We start from the raw sequence: 18,041 nt of genomic DNA, 5'->3' as shown, positions 1-18,041 counted from the left end.
GCCAACCTGTGATCAGGGGACCCCTGGGGGTCCGCGAAGCCTCCTCACGGGGTCTGCGACTGCTTTGAAAATGAAATAATATTAACAGATTAGGTCCCCATATTTCAACAATGACTCAGTGGGGGGGTCCCCGGATTCCAATAATGGTTTAGTGGGGGTACCCGGGTTCCATTAATGATAAAGTGGGGGTCCACAGAAGTCAAAAGGTTGGGAACCACTGATGTAAACAACTAACCGATTTGAGCTCTTTGGTGTTTGTGTTATCTTGTGCTTTGTGTGTACCCACTGTTGGCTGTCTATGCAGCTTTCTGATCATGTGCAGATTGTTGTGGTACTTGAGTGACTAGTCAAACATGAAAAAATTCACTATTGAGACAGCAGGAGATGGAACAGAGGCTGGACATAGATTATGCTGAGCTTGTGTTATCTGTAACATGTGCTGTCTATGTTGAATATAACAGTGTAGCTGACACTGGACTCTGTCATGCCTTCTGGCCTACTGCTTAAATTGTGCCGGTGTGTAGTCTGGTGATTTTACACCCTCTCCCCTTGAGTCTTTCTCAGTCTTTGTTTCAAGGGAACATTTTCCTCTGCAGATCCTCTTTTACCATTCTTTGATCTCTGGAAAGCTTCTTCTGTGTCCCCCTCTCCCTCCTACTCCCACTTGCTGGTTGAGCTATTACTGTCTATAAGCTGTCTATAGAAACTGTCTTTGATTTGTTTGATTCAAGGGCACCTCTCCTATCCAAATCTCGCTGGTCAATTAAAGAAATTGTCACTTCAGCATTTCAACCTAGAGTCTTCTTGCTTCTGCAGTGCTGTCGTCTGGACCGTCTGCACCACCTCCTGGTGCTTATCCTCTCTCCTGTCCAGATGTTACTCTTTTTTCTAGCATTTCATATTATATTTTTCTGTGAAATTCCCGCAATTACTCAATTATACCCTGTCACATAAATTTTCATCCATTCAGGGAAATACTCTATAGCAGGAGCGTGGGAAAAAACTAAATGAATTAAACGTGAGCAGCTGATGATCACATCATGTGCGATTTAGCACTATTCTTTTTAACACCATATATGTCTTTACATCCGAAATGATGTAAGAAATTATTTGGTGCTTAAATCTAGCATTAGATGCTGGATTTGTGGTTTACATATGTGAGAAATTGGGTTGCTAGTTGAGGGGTGTGTGAGCCATTCTCAAGCAGCAGCCACAATCTTTGTCAGGGGAACCACAATAAGTCACTAAATTGACCCTCTGCTAGCTTGGCACAAAAGCAGTCAGGCTTAAATTTGAGGCAATGTGTAAAATATTTACATAGCACACAAACAGCAATAAAAAGAAAACACAAAACAAGAAAAATCCCACGCCAATTTAGAAAGATAGAGTACAATTTGATAAATTATTTGACACCAAAATGACAAAAATACAGCCAGTAGAAATGGAGATATGCCATTTTAAATGTCTAAGGTAAGGATAGCGCCTGAAAGCACAAAGCACCAGTGGTGGTTATCTGGTCTTGGGAGACAGAGTGAAAGTCACAAGTTCAGGGTGACCACAATCTAGGACAGGCTGGATACACGGACCAGGTTAGTCCTCCTGAAAAAGTTACCTTCTAAAGTCTAGTGCAAAGAGTTCTGTCTGCAGTCAAGGAGACTGTGAAGAGCAAGGAGAGTGTTGTGGATGGTCGCTGGTGTAACACAAAGAGCACGCAATGCATTGGGGATGGTCATCACTATAGCGCAAAGATTCTGTCAAGAATCGCAGATGTTTGTTGCTGGAGCTTTGCATTGACAGTTACTGCGGACTGATGATGCTGTAGCACGAAGTGCAAATCTTGCTTTGCCAGTCATTGCTGGCAGTCACTGTAGCCCAACAATTTGGATTCAATGGAGATTTGCATTGCCAGCTGGCGGGGCAACAAGATCTAGGTGTGAATGGGCCTGTTTGCGGTTGTGAAGAGCCCAAAACGTCAAGATTTCTCTTTTTCTGTTGGGGGAGCTCAGTTGATGCCACACTCAGGGTCCATGACCTGAGGGGCACCTCTTGAGGAGTAGGGCTCTGGCAGGTTCAGTTCCAATACAGCAGACCAGCTGGGCAGTTGCAAAGAGACCTCTGGAGCTTGTTATGGCCCCTGAAGCTAAAACAGGAGGTCACTTCAGCCTGGGATGTAGGGTCCAAGTCCAATCTTCCTTCTCAGATGGCAGGGCAGGCCCCAAGCAGTAGGGTAGTCCTCTATAGCAGGGCAGTCCTTCTTCTGTGATAGCCACAAGTCCAGGAGTGTACTGAAAAGTGGGTCTGAAGGTGTCCACTTTGAAGTGGAAGAAACATCTAGAGCTTTCCCTCTATAGTAGTGTCTAAAATGTCCTGCCTCCCTGTCCTGGTCCCAGTATGTCTTCAAACACAATGTGCTAGTATGAAATCCTTTGTGTGTGAATTGAGGGAATATTTTTGCTCTTTGATGGTTCCAGGGCTCCTACCTTAATTTTATTGCCTTTTTCTACTTCTTTCACCCATTTATGGTTCTGGAACATTTCTGCTTGGACTGTGAATCAAACCCAACTCTGCTTACATTGTGATCTTCCTTTGACTGTGGTTCCTTGCATTTCTCCTTTTTCTCCTTTGCGTCTGGAATGACCACATCCCACTGGCGAAAGCACGAGTTAGGGTTAGGCACCTTAGGGTGCGAGTTATAGTCACTTGAAATAACTATAACTATAACTCCTGAATTTCTATGGTTTTGTAAGAGTGAATTCCGAACCTAACTATAACGTCCTTGTAACCATTGTTTTTTTTCCAATGAATTTCTATGTTTTTAATGCAAAAGTAATTTTAATTACTATACAGTAAGCCAACCACTGCCGTGCACAGCCTTTGGCCAGGTCCCGCAGCCAAGCCCTTATACCCACCCACCCCCAGGCCACACACGGCCTTTGGCCATGAGCAGCAGGGGTTGGTCAAAGGGTCTGTCTCTGTCAGTGGATCTGTGAGTGGATGCATGAGTGTGTGAGTGGGTCTGAAAGTGGATGTGTGAGTCTATGAGTGGGTATAAGTGGGTGCATGAGTGCCTGAGTGGGTGTGTGATTAGGTGCATGAGTCTCTGAGTCCATGTATGAGTGAATGAACGTGTCGGTGAATATTTTTTAAATTTCTTTTGCTTATTTGTGAACATTCGCAAATATCGCACGTGGTGAAGAAACATATGTTTAAACTCATAATTTGACCCTCAAACACTCCTATATCACACCCCTGGGGTCAGGGTACCTCCACCCTGACCCCTTATGCTACTTTTCATTTTGTTTTTTAGGCCCGGGGACTTTGTCCCGGTACCTTAAAATGGGGGCCGCAACCTTCTGTACAATTCGCTACCTCAGATAAACAAATTTGGATGTTCTTTAATGTCTCATAAACTTCTGAACAGATTTACACTAAATAACCAACAGTGCACTCTACTGAACAAAATATAGCTTTCTGCCAAGTTTGGTGTAATTCTGTCTAGTGGTGCAGGTTGTAGTCATGTTCAAAACTCCTATGGGAATTAACATGGGAAATGCATGTTTTTTTACCCCCTACTCCCTTTTTCTTGGCCCCCGCTTGACAGATCACCCCGAAACTTTCCATGCACAACAAGAATTACCAGAACACTTTTTTGAAAAATTTCCTGAAGATCAGTCAAACGACGCTAAAGATATAGGCAAGTCAAAAAATGCTTTTTCTATGGAAACATGGTCCTAACTATAACTACCTACTGGCGACCACCAGTAGGTTTTATATATATATATATATATATATATATATATATATATATATATATATATATAAACAAAGGTTACAGCGACATTATAGCTAGGCTCACATGTTTTATGTATAAAACCATAGAAATTCAGCTATTATAGTTAGAGGTATTTCAAGCAACTATAACTCATGCCCTAATGTAACTATAACTCGCGCCCCACATGCTCAGACCTAAATCCTACAAATACCCTTGCCCCACAAAAAGCTATACCCACCATGAACCCTACAAATGCTCTTGCCATCCCAAAACCCATACCCACCCTAAACCCTAAAATTGTCTATGCTGCCAAAAACCCATACCCACCCTAAACCCTAAAAATTCCCTTACAACCCAAAAACCCATACCCACACTAAAACCTAAATTCATCCTTACCACCCAAAGACCCATACCCACCCTAAACCGTAAAATTACCCTTGCCATCTAAAAGCCCATACTGACCCTAAACTCTAAAAATTCCCTTGCCATTCAAGAACCTAAACCCTAAAAAATTCCTTACCACCCAAAAATTCATACCTACCCTAAACCCTAAAATTACCGTTGCCACCCAAAAATCCATACCTACCTTAAACCCTAAACACCCCCACTTACCACGCAAAAACCTATACCCAGCCTAAACCCTAAAAATGACCTACACTTAATAATACTTTACCTGCAAAACCTTTACAACAAATATGCCTCTACCAATGATTCTTTCATAATGAAATTTGTTGTAATGGCATGCGTGGTAAAGGCATATGCATTGTAAAGGCAGTCTCTCCCTCAATGACAATCCATCAACAGCCAAAGAGAACTTTTACAACGGAATGAAGCAGTCGCCGACTGGATGATAGACAGCTGCCTCAAGCTCAACTCAGACAAGATGGAGATCCCCATCCTGGGCCCCACCACCACTGCATGGGGCGACTACTGGTGGCTAAGCACTCTCGGAACTACCCCTTCTCCTACTGACCACGCATGCAACCTCAGCATCATCCTCGACTCTTCACTATCCATGACCCGCCAAGTCAACACCGTCTCTTCCTCATGTTTCCACACTCTCCACCTGCTCCGGAAGAACTTCAAGTTGATACCCGTCGACGCAAGAAGGACAGCCACTCATGCACTCGTCAGCAGTAAACTGGACTACACCAACGCCCGCTATGTCGGAATCAACAAGAAACTCCAAAGTAGACTTCAAAGAATACAGAACGCTGCAGCCTAACTGATTCTGGACATCCCCCACCACAGCTACATCTCTGCTCACCTGAAAGACCTACGCTGGCTCCCTCTCAACAAACGCATCACTTTCAAGTTCCTGACACACGCAAACAAGGCCCTTCACAACATCGGACCTGCCTACCTCAACCAATACCTCTCCTTCTACACACCTTCCAGGGACTCCACTCTGCTCAATTGGCCCTTGCTACCATCCCCAGGATCTGGAAGAACATGGCTGGAGAAAGATCCTTCTCCTACCTCGCTGTGCAGACCTGGAACACAATGCTGCTCCACCTCAGACAGTCCCCCTCACCGGCTTAGTTTAGGAAGGACCTCAAGACCTGGCACTTTGACTGACACGTGTCCCCCACCAAGCACCTTGAGACCCCCCAGGTGATAAGTCACGCTTTATAAATGTTGATTGATTGATTGATTGATTGAAAGGCAGGCGTTGTAATGTCACATACATGGTTAAGCCTGTGTGGTAATGCATGTGGGTTCAGCCTTTATTGTAAACACTGTTTCCCCTACAACACTAATCATAATTTCTATGACAAAATGACCCCCCTCATTAAATGTTTTAAGTTTTACCAGTTTGACTCAATTAGGTGTGCCACACTTTTGTTATAAGTAAGACTGTAGTTGTTCTTTAGAACAATTTGAGAGGCTGCAGTAGAACACAAGTGAATCAACTGACAGCCTGCTCCTGTTAGAAGTACATGTTTTACTGAAAATGTCAGACTTCATTCCCACATGGCTGAGAAAGATAGTGTGAATTTACAGAAAATATGCTCTTATCTTAGCTTCTGGAGCACCTTCCATCACCTCTATGGGAAAAACATGAGAAAACAGTTTTCGCTCAGACATGATTCATGAAATCCTAGCAGGGTAAAATCACCCTAGAACACACCATAATTCCTAAAATTAGTATAGTATCATCAACACATGATTTATATTGTACCTAAATTTGCTATCACCCTTTATACTTTTTCATTTTTGTGACCCTCAAAACCTCCCATTCACTACATTACATCTCAATGGGCTGCTATCATGTATATTGGTCTTCCTGGTTAAAATGCTGACAGCCAATCAGATCTCAAAATGAGATATGTGCTTAGGCTCCGCCCAGATTTACTAATTTGGATTACTTTTAATTTCTCCTAAACTACTGAACGGACTTACACCAAATAAAAAAGTTCAATCTGTGAAACAAAATGTAGCTTTCTGCCAAATTTGGTGTAATTCCGTCCAGTGGTTCAAGCTGTGTGTGTGTGCACACGCGCCTACGTGTGTGTGTGTGTATATATATATGCGCACACACACACATATATAATCCTGTTGAGGTATGGTTTTTACTCAGGTGGGTCCTTATGCTTTTCAGAACTAGCAGTAATTAAAAGTTGATTTGGAAACGTGTCTCTTTCGTTCATGTCCTTAACTTTATTGTTTATAACACTTATCAATGTTTCAGCAATGACTAAAACTCTGAAGGTGTTTCATGTCAACTGCAAACCAAGTTTACATTTCACGTTTTATTTCTTCTTGCTTCTCCCGAGAGTATTTCCATTTTTCAAAATGTACTGTTTCAATAGTTGTTTTTTATGCAACATAGGACTAATATATTGCACAATGTAAACTGAGTCATCTCAATATGGCTTGGTGAGTTAAGGCTGAGAGTGCCTGTTTATGACAGTGCACAACCGGGAGCTCTGAAGCTGAAGCTGGGTAAAATGGTGTACAAACTACAACCACATGAAATCCTTGGCCTCTCAGCAGAGCACTCAGAGCAATGGTCAAACATATGACAATGGTAATGTTGGGAAATTAGGAGATATGCTGGTGGAGTATTTCAGAAAGATGTGAGGAGAGAAACATCATGAGTGTCTAACTGAGAGCTCGACTGAAGTAGAAAGGGCTAGATGTAGAAAACTCTGATTTTGTGAATCGGAAATTGCGAGTCGGTGCGACTCGCAATTTCCATTCGCAAAATCGGATGCAGAGCGGTGTCTCAGACACCGTCTGTGAATCGCTATGGGGTCACAAAGACTCACCTCATTAATGTTAATGAGGTGGGTCGCATTTTGCGACCCCATAGCGATTCCCTGTACTCACATGGATGGTGGCCTGCTGGAGACAGCAGACCTCCATGTCTGTGACTGCTTTTTAAATAAAGCAGTTTTTTTTTTGTATTGCAGCCCGTTTTCCTTAAAGGAAAACGAGATGCAATACAAAAAAAATAACGAAACCATTTGGTTACGTTTTCAGAGTAGGCAGTGGTCCATTGGACCGCTGCCTGCTCTGAAAAAACATTTCTGGCAACATTCACAAAGGGGGAGGGGTCCCATGGGACCCCTTCCCTTTTGCGAATGGGTTACCACCAGTGTGACACTGGTGGTAACTGCGAATTGCTTTGCGACCGCGTTCGCGGTGACAAAGCAATTTAGCATTGCGGTGCGAGTCGAAAATAGGAAGGGGACACCCCTTCCTACTTGCGAGTCGCATTCCCATTTTGCGAGACGGTACCGACTCGCAAAATGGGAATGAGCATCGCGATGCGCATTTTGCATGGCGCAAACTGTGATTTTTGCTACCTACATCTGGCACAAAGTGAGGTAAAGTGAGGAACATGAGGGTGTTACACACACCGAAGGCCACTTTCTTTTCCACAGAGCAAATTAATGTGTGTTCTTCTTTTGAATCGTCCCTCTTACAACCCCCCATCTTTTTCATTCCACTCAAAGAACTAGTCCTCAAACTAAGCACTGTGGCATGCTGACAGCTGTCAAAGTGCGAACAGGCAACCAGTTTTCAAGATTTGGCAGCCAAGCTACTTTCTCTGGTGATCTGACTCAGAGTGCACACAGGAGGCGCAGAGGCGGAGGCCCTATCACTGCATCACCCCGCTCTGAACCTAATCAGCGCCATGATGAAACGGCAGCGAGGCCTTGCAGCAGCCCTGTCACAGGGGGCAGCCTCTGCTCCTGAAGGGCTTGTTTACAATCTCAGAACCGTGCTACTGATGTATTTAACCAACGCAGACTCTAATACACACTTTGGCTTTGCTTTCAATTGTGCTTACATTCTTGACGCACTGTGTGTAACAGGGCGGTGCCCCCCACCCCCTCTAGATTTAGGTACAGCCTGGTGTGCAGAAACATTTCTGCGGACGCCCATGCTTCCCTTTATTATGACCTCGATTAATTACGATTAGACAAATGCACCTGAGAGCACTATTCACCACTGCCTTTATCTTCTTCTATAACCCTGGGATCCTTTTGCGCCAGCCTTGAATGAGGTGGGGAAGGGGCAGTGGCTGTTCGTGCTAATATCACACAAATTGGTCTCTGCTTAGCTGTCAGTCATGATTGGCATGTAAGTGTTTTTCTTTTGGGATAGTGGAAGCTGCCAGTGTTTTCCCTTTTGAAAGCAGACTTTTTTTTTATATGGAAAGCATGAATATTTTTATGTGATGCTTCTTCAATGAAGATGAATTAGTGACCGTGTCTGGCACAAGACAAGCATTCAGTCAGTGAACATTCAGGCTGTCGAGTGCTTTTACGCCGATTATAAAACGCACTATTTAGTAAAACATGCCCGCTTCCGCACGATGCACACCTGCAGGGGATAATCATGAGGTTAGATACCTGAAGAAGCCTGTGACAGGATACGTATGTTTGTTATCTTTAGAGTGCTGACAGGCGGGCGTGTAAACATAGACAGAAAGCGCCTTCATGTGTCACATGTCACCGCCTTCCAGTTCTAGCTTTCTAGCCAAACATACTAACTTGATGGGGTATTTTAGACAGTACATATAATGCAAAAAAGCAATGGGACAAGTGTCAGTGGCGCTGGTTAATTTATTACAAAAAATAAGTTGAGGGACAAAAATCTATCATAGGACCCCGAAGCCAGCACTTCCCAATGTTTGGTTACCAAATACCAAAGCTTCCGATTCTTGCTTCCCCCTCTTTTCTCTTTTTTACACCACTGTGCCCTTCTTGACGCTTTATCTGCACCTTCTTGCTAACTCTTCTGCCTATCCTTTTTTTCGCCAAACCCACTACCTGCAACGACCGCCACGAATTCATTTCTACTGAGCATGCACGTGATGTTAGCCAGGACAAGCTGGTGCCACACATGGCCTAAGGTCTCTTTACAGCTGGCCCTAAGTATGGATTGGACACAAGACTAGATTTACAACAAACAAACAAGGAAAGTTACGGATCGCTCCATTTAACCTGATTTGAATGGTGCAGCCCTACCTTTCCAATTAGTTTTAGAAGAAGTATAGACAGTGTGTGAGATACGTGTGAGGTACATATATGTGTGAGAGTGGGTGCACTTGCACAGATACAGCGAGACGTATACCGATTGTGACAGACAAAAGTCCAATACGCACAACTCCGGACGATCTAGTGCTTTGTTTTAAATGCATAGTTCTTCAGATAAAGAAAGGAACTCTCATGCATTTCAGTTATCTGGGATCTTTCTCACTATCCTAAGCACTAGATCTTAATCTATCTCAAATGTTTGGGTTTATATACTGTTAGTCCAGTCAGCTCTTTGCGTGAATTCTCCTGTCTTTTGGGCTTCTGACCTCCTGTTTTTAGGGTCGAGCTTGCGTAGCATGCCCTTGAGCATGCATTTCGCTTGCGAGACGCTGTAGTAGTTAGAAAAGAGCTCGGAGCCCAGCCCATTTCACGTCAGTGTCTTTCATTGGTTCGTGTGCTTACCTTTTAAAATGTGCTTGCTTTCATTAGTAGAAGGCCTGCATACGTCATGCCTGTTACGGTGTTTAGTCATCCTCGAGCGCAGCAACCAAGTACTGAAAACATACGAGGCTTGCTGTTTTCTGTCTGGTTTGTGGACTACTTTTTCTCTTCTTTCACAGCGTGATCTTGCTTGTTTAGCAGCGCGATCGCGCTCGTTTTATTCCATTTAATGAGGCAAGAAAAGTCCGGTTGGGAGTTTACAAATGCTAATAGCGCTAACTCGGAGAAATGTGAGACCCGTTGCATTGCAAATGCTTGTTTGTTCCTGTGTTGATTTTTTTTTTGCGGCTTTAGGACTCTGGGCACTTTACCACTGCTGACCAGTCATAAAGTGCAAGTGCTCCCTGTCTAAATGGTATTGGCGATTGGTTTACTATGATTGGCATATTTGATTTAATAATAAGTCCCTAGTACAGTGCACAGTGTGTGCCAAGTGCCTGTAAATCAAATGCTACTACTGGACCTGCAGCACTGATTGTGCCACCCACATGAGTAGCCCTGTAAACATCTTAGACTAGCCACTGCAGTGTCTCTGTGTGCGGTTTTAACTGCCAGTTCGACCTGGCAAATGCAGCCCCTTGCCAAGCCCAAACCTTCCCTTTTACTACCTGTAAGCCACCCCTAAGGTAGGCCCAAATCAGCCCCGTAGGCAGGGTGCAGTGTATGTTAAAGGTACAACATGTACTGATCTGCTTTACATGTGCTGACAGTGAAATACTGACAAATTCACTTTTCACTGTTGCAAGGCCTATCCCTCTCATAGGTTAACATAGGGACGGCCTTAAATTTCTTTTAAGTGCAGTTTCCCATTGGGAGCTGTAGAAAAGTACCATCTTTCTTGGCATGTTACCCCCAATTTTACATGTATGTCAGTATGTTTTTGTCTGTCTCACTGGGATCCTGCTAGCCAGGACCCCAGTGCTCATAGTTTGTGGCCTAAATGTGTATGCCTTTGTAGTGCCTAACTGTGTCACTGAGGCTCTGCTAATCAGAAGCTCAGTGCTCATGCTCTCTCTGCCTTTAAATTTGTCGCTATATGCTAGTGACTACATTTACCAATTTCATTTGGCATACTGGACCCCCCTTATAAGTCCCTAGTATATGGTACCTAGGTACCCAGGGCATTGGGTTTCCAGAAGATCCATATGGGCTGCAGCATTTCTTTTGCCACCCATGGGGAGCTCAGACAAACCCTTACACAGGACTGCCACTGCAGCCTGCGTGAAATAACGCACACATTATTTCACAGCCATTTTCACTGCACTTAAGTAACTTATAAGTCACCTCTATGTCTAACCTTCACTTGCTGAAGGTTAGGTGCAAAGTTACTAAGTGTGAGGGCACCCTTGCACTAGCAAAGGTGCCCCCACATAGTTCAGGGCCATTTCCCCGGACTTTGTGAGTGCGGGGACACCATTACATGCGTGCACTACATATAGGTCAATACCTATATGTAGCTTCACAATGGTAACTCCGAATATGGCCATGTAACATGTCTAAGATCATGGAATTGTACCCCCATTCCAAATCTAGTATTGGGGAGCCAATTCCATGCATCCTGGGGGCTCCACTATGGACCCCCAGCACTGCCAAACCAACTCTCTGGGGTTTTCTCTGCTGCTACAGTTGCTGCCACCCCACAGACATGGTTCTGCCCTCCTAGGGTCTGAGCAGCTCAGTCTCAGGAAGGCAGAACAATGGATTTCCTTTGGGAACATGGTGTTACACCCTCTCCCTTTGGAAATAGGTGTTAAAGGCTGGGGAGGGGTAGCCTCTCCCAGCCCCTGGAAATGGTTTGAAGGACACTGATGGTGCCCTCCTTGCATAGGCCAGTCTACATGGTTTAGGGAACCCCCAGTCCCTGCTCTGGTACGAAACTGTACAAAGGAAAGGGGAGTGACCACTTCCCTGTCCATCACCACCCCAGGGGTGGTGCCCAGAGCTCCTCCAGTGTGTCTCAGACCTCCGCCATCTTGTTTTTAGAGGCGTGGGAGCACTCTGGAGGCCTCTGAGTGGCCAGTGACAGCAGGTGATGTCAGAGACCCCTCCTGATAGGTGCATACCTGACTAGGTAGCCAATCCTCCTCTGAGGGCTATTTAGGTCTCTTCTGTGGGCTTCTCTTCAGATTACGACTTGCAAGAATCCATCAGGGCTCGACTTCTGCCAAGGATCCACCGCTGACTGCTCCAGGACGCCTGCAAAACTGCAACAAAGTAGCCAGAAGACTACCAGCGACATTGAAGCACCTAATCCTCCCTGCTTTCTCGACTGTTTCCTGGTGGTGCATGCTCTGGGGGCTGCCTGCCTTCACCCTGCACTGGAAGCCATGAAGAAATCTCCTGTGGGTCAACGGAATCTTCTCCCCTGCTCCAGCAGGCACCAAACTTCAGCTTCCCCTGTACTTTGGGTCCCCTCTCATCCTGACGAGCGTGACCCCTGGAACACAGGTGGTGGACCCAAGTGACCCAGTTTGTCCAGTGGTCCAACTGTCCCAATTTGGAGGAGGTAAGTCCTTGCTTCCCCTTCCCAGACAGTAATCCTGTGCACCATGTGATCTGCAGCTACAAGGGCTTCTGTGCACATTTCGAAGAAATCCTGCATGCACAGCCCAGCCTAGGTCCCAGCACTCTGTCCTGTGATGCTTAGCTCTCTGATTTGACCTCCGTGGTCATGAGACCTCTCTTTGCAGTGTTGAGAAGACCGCCATGTTCAGTCTCCTTGAACCAGTGTTCCAGGACTTCTGCGAGTGCTTTCCTCCTTTCCATGGGCTCTCTACATTGCTGAGGGCCCCCTCTGTCCCCTCACCTGAGTGGCGACATCCTGGTCCTTCCTGGGCCCGGGCAGCACCCTTTTTGTTAAACCGTGACTCTTGCAGGTAGCAAGGCTTGTCTGTGGTATTTTGCCAAGGAAACAATGCTGCATCCTCCAGCATGCCATGGGACATCTTCTGCACAAAGCAGAACCTCCTACCTCCTTTTGTTCGTGCAAAACCAGCATCTTCTTCCAACCGGAGGCAGCCATTTTGCCCCTTCATGCGGGGCTTAGTGGGCTCTTGCCTCCCCCCGGACACTTTAGCGAATCTTGGACTTGGTCCCCTTCCTTTACAGGTCTTCAGGTCCAGGAATCCATCTTCAGTGCTTTGCAGTCTGTTGTGGTCCTTGCAAAATCCTTTATCACGACTTTAGTGTGTGTTTGGGGGAAATAGTAGTACTTTATTCCTGCTTTCCTGGGTCCTGGGGTGGGGTCTCCTTTACACCCTTAGTGTTTTCTCACACTCCCAGCGACCCTCTACACACTACAGTTGCCTAGGGGTGCATTTGTGGTTCGCATTCCACTTTCTTAGTATATGGTTTGTGTTGCCCCTGGGCCTATTGCATCCTATTGTGTTTTACAGTATTTGCACTACTTTCTGACTGTTTTACGTACCTGATTTGGTTAGTTGTGTATATTTTGTGTATGTTATTTACCTCCTAAGGGAGTATATCCTCTGAGATATTTTTGGCACATTGCCACTAAAATAAAGTACCTCTATTTTTAGTAACTATTAGTTTTCTTATGATATAGTACCTATATGATACAAGTGGTATTGCATGAACTTTGCATGTCTCCTAGTTCAACCTTGGCTGCTCTGCTATAGCTACCTCTATCAGCCTAAGCTGCTAGAACATTACTACACTCTACTAATAAGGTATAACTGGACCTGGTATAAGGTGTAAGTACCATTGGTACCCACTACAAGCCAGGCCAGCCTCCTACAGGAGCAGATGGAGATATGGAGTTTGGGGTCTCTGAACTCACAATATAAAAATACATCTTTTGTTGAAGTTGTTTTTTGGAAAGTGGGTCATTTCTTGCTTAACCATTCTGTGCCTCTGCCATCTAGGTCAGAACGACAGTGGAGCTGTTTGTGGTTTCACCCTAGACAGTCACACAAAGACAGCTGAGGTGAGCCCTGCATATCCTAATGGGTCTTCCTGGGCTAGAGTGGTGGGAGGAGCTGACACTTGCATCTGAATAGGGCATGAACCTCTCCCCTACTTTGACCCCAAAGGGATTGTCGCCAGTTGCTGGAACAGTTCGCCTCCATGTTCTCACTCACCCCTGGAGTCTCCCAATGGTGTACCCATGACATTGACACTGCGGGCAGCATAACTGTTAAGCATAAGTCTTACAGGGTGACTGATATAGTGAGAAACAGCATCAAGGAGGAAGACTCTAAGATGCTGGAGTTCGGGGTGATTGAGGGCTCCAAAAGTCCTTGGTCCGGTTCTGTGTTGACTACTGGGGGCTTATTGACTGGTTGAGAGCTGCCAAATTCCTCTGCATGTTTTATCTGACGTCAGAGTACTGGCATATTGCTTTTACCAGGAAGGCCAAAAAGAGGTTGGCGTTCTCAACACCAGAGGGGCAATACCAGTTCTATGTTATGCCCTTTAGGTTGAAGAACGCCCTTGCCACATTCCAGAGGTTGGTCAGCCAGGTCCTGCCTGAGTTGGGGAACCTCAGTGCTGCCTACCTGGATGAAATTGTTGTCTTCATCGCTAGCTGGGAGGACCACTTGTACCACCCCCAGGAAGTGTTGAGGGTTAGGTAGGGAACAGCAAGGGGTTGCCCCCTACAAGCCAAGATTGCTTGGGCACCCTCCAACCCAGACAGAGATGAGAGCCTTTTTAGGTCTCAGGGGGTGCTACCAGAGATTTGTCAAAGTGTATGGCACCATTGTTGTCTCCTTGACAGAGCTGCCTTCAGGGAAGCAGCCCTCTCAGGTGACCTGGACCGAGGCGTGCCAGACTGCTTTTGACACCCTGAAGAAGGCCATGTGCACAGCACCCGTGCTCAAGGCTCCTGACTTCTCCAAAGAGTTTGTGATGCAGACAGATGCTTCAGAGCATGGTGTGGGAGCCATGCTCTCACAATATAATGAAGAGGGCCTAGATCAACTGGTAGCCTTCATTAGTGAGAGGTTCCTTTCCCGGGAACAGAGGTGGAGTGCAATAGAAAGGGACGCTTTTGCTGTGGTCTGGGTGCTGAAGAAGCTAAGACCCTACTTGTTTGGGACTCACTTCCGGGTTCATACAGACCAAAGAGCCCCTCAGATGGTTAATGCAGATGAGGGGTAAGAACCCAAAACTGTTCAGATGTTCCATTTCCCTACAGGGGATGGACTTTACGGTGGAACACCGCCCTGGCACAGAACACGCCAATGCTGATGGTCTGTCCAGGTTCTTCCGCCTTAGTGAGGAGGACGCCCCAAGGGCCCCTACTCTCAGCTGGAGGTGACATGTGTTAGACCTGGCAGCTTTTTGGCGTGTCTCCCCTGTCTTTTTTCCTTCTGACCTCCTGGTTTTATGGTATACTGGACTCTGTTTTTGCTGGTTTATTGTCTCTGCGCACTTTACCACTGCTAATCAGTGCTAAAGTGCAAGTGCTCCCTGTTGGACTTTTTGCCTTACGCAGGGTCATCCCCAGTCTTTTTGCCTCCTTCCTCCTGGTTTTTCTGACCTCTCGCTGTTGGCTCTAGGACTCTGAGCACTTTATCACTGCTGACCAGTGCGAAAGTGCAGGTGCTCTCCCATCTAAAGTTGGTATGATTGGCTTATACCTAATTGGCATATTTAATTTACCTATAAGTCCCTTGTACAGTGGTATCTCTATACCCAGGGCCTGTAAATTAAATACTACTAGTGGGCCTGCAGCGCTGCTTGCGCCACCCACTGAAGTAGACTTTCAAACCTGTCTCAGGCCTGCTAGCGCAGGGCCTGTGTGCGCAGTTTTCTGCCACAGGGACCTGGCATCTAAATTTACTTGCCAGGCCCAGAACTCCCCTTTTACTACATGTAAGTCACCCCTAAGGTACGCCGTAGCTAGCCCTATGGGCAGGGTGCCATGTATGTAGAAAGGCAGGACATGTGCCATATTGCATGGCCTGTCCTAGTAGTGACAAACAGCCTAACTTGGTGTCTCACTGCTGTCAGTGCTGCCTTCTCATAGGATTGCATTAGAAATGCCCTGCCTTATGTGTAAGGGGTATTGTCTGATTTATGAGGGGTAGAGTAGGTGTGTTTGGTTTGGTTGAGATGGTGATAATAAATGCTGCTTACTGGTGTGGGTGTATTTTTTATTACTATCACAGAAATGCCACTTCTAGAAAGTGCGCATTTATCTGTGCTTATGACTCTGGTGTTTTGCAGCTTGACTCCAATCCACGTCTGGGCAGAGTGACAGTTGGGGCTTTGTGCATACTTTTCAGACAGCCCAGGTGCTGTGGCCCCTGACCCCTGCATTCACCTACAGGGCGAGGATTGCCCTTTCTGTGGCTGTAAAACGGCTGGAGGGTGCTTTGCTAATATTAGCGCTGGGCACAAAAGGAGCCCTTCTCCTGGTGCCCGTTTTTGCGCTTGAAAGCGCTCTTTCTGAGGAAGATCACCGCCGCCGGATCTCTTTTGGGCCCCCCTCATGGGCCAGTGGCACTGTTTGGGGGTCTCCCCCCTAGTAAGGGTCGGTGGAGGCCTTGAGAGACCCCAGGAGTTCGCGGGTCCCTGGAGGGGCCCGTTTTCAATTCGGAGGGGGTGCATAGCGCCCCCCCCCCTTAAAGATTTCCCTGACCTGGGCCCCCCCTCGAGAGGGCCAGTGGAGGCCTAGGGGGCCCCCAGTTATCACGGTCCCCAGAGGGGCCCGTCCATGGTACAGGGGAGGTGTGTGCTGCCCTCCTCTCCTCCAGGGATGCCAGAGGACCCCGTTTTGCGCAGAGGAGCACCGGGGGCCCCATTGTTCGTCTCTTAGGCACTGGAGGTGCCTTTATCAACTCAGGTACTGTTTGCAGGGACAATATACCTCAGAAGTTCTTCCTACAGACTTTAGTGGATTGATATATTGCCTACCTGTTTTTGATGTGTGATGATGTTTTTACATATATGGCAAATGTTCCTTTTATGGGCACGACTTGCTAATATGTTTCCCTAACTTGCCATATGTTTTCTAATGTTCCTACTATGGGCGTTTTATGATATTCTTATGACAAGTGTTCTAATGTGATAACGTGTTTCCTGACTACTGCTTATGTTGCAGAATACTGAGTAACCTGTGTGTTATGTGTGACTACTGCTAATTTGCAGAGTAACTAATGTGTAACATTCTGACAACTGCTAAGGTAGCAGGATAGTACTGATATGTGATGTTTGGTCTGATAATTGCGTTGTGTACAATACAGTATATTTTCATATAATCTGGTGTTGTGTTTCCTTTGTGGTGGGAATATTGCGTCACATGTATGTGTGTGTTGTGCAAACGCTTTACACATTGCCTCGGGTTAAGCCTGACTGCTCGTGCCAAGCTACCAAGGGGTGAGCAGGGGTTATCTTGGATGTGTAACTCCCTTGCCCTGACTAGAGTGGGTAAGTTCTGCCTGGCTGAGGTGCATACCCTAGCCAACCAGAAACCCCATTTCTAACACTCCCTATTAAAATTATACTGTTGATTGGTTTATCCATGATTGGCATATTTGATTTACTGGTAAGTCCCTAGTAAAGTGCACTAGAGGTGCCTAGGGCCTTTAAATCAAATGCTACTAGTGGGCCTGCAGCACTGGTTGTGCCACCCACATTAGTAGCCATGTAACCATGGCTCAGACCTGCCACTGCAGTGTCTGTGTGTGTCTCTGTGTGTGCCAGGCCTAAACCTTCCCTTTTACTACATGTCAGGCACCCCTAAGATAGGCCCTAGGTAGCCCCAGGGGCAGACCGCTGTGTATTTAAAAGGTAGGACATGTACTGGTGTGTTTTATATGTCCTAACAGTGAAATACTGCCAAATTCGGTTTGCTCTGTCCAAGAAAAACCAATGACTAAGGACTCCCACCTCACTCCAGATGCTTGAGTCCTGACCACCCTGCACCCGATATCCACGACCCGTGTCCAGGTGGTCTACCCATCTAAAGAAGGTCCCCAGGTGATTGCGAGCAAGTGCCCACCCTGGGTTGACCTCTCCACGACAGCCTACAGAGGGAATCCCGAGGACCCCCCTGACTGCAAAGCTCCAGACGAAGATTTCCGATGCCTAAAAGACACACTGCACCTGCAGCTCCCAGGCCTTGGAGAACCTGACCTCCGGTGCAGCAACATTCAGCAGGCAGCCCTCCTCCCTCTCCAATTGGTGGTGTGGCTGAGACACCCCACTGGACCTCGCTTGTAGCCTCTGAGTGACCCCCGGGATCCCCTCATAGACCACCATTGGAAGCCCGATGTCCTGTTTGCACCCTGAACCTGGCCACCCCTGTG

Source organism: Pleurodeles waltl, chromosome 3_1 (assembly GCF_031143425.1).
Source record: "Pleurodeles waltl isolate 20211129_DDA chromosome 3_1, aPleWal1.hap1.20221129, whole genome shotgun sequence".
NCBI classification, from domain to species: domain Eukaryota; kingdom Metazoa; phylum Chordata; class Amphibia; order Caudata; family Salamandridae; genus Pleurodeles; species Pleurodeles waltl.
Note: the sequence above shows the minus strand (reverse complement) of the source record.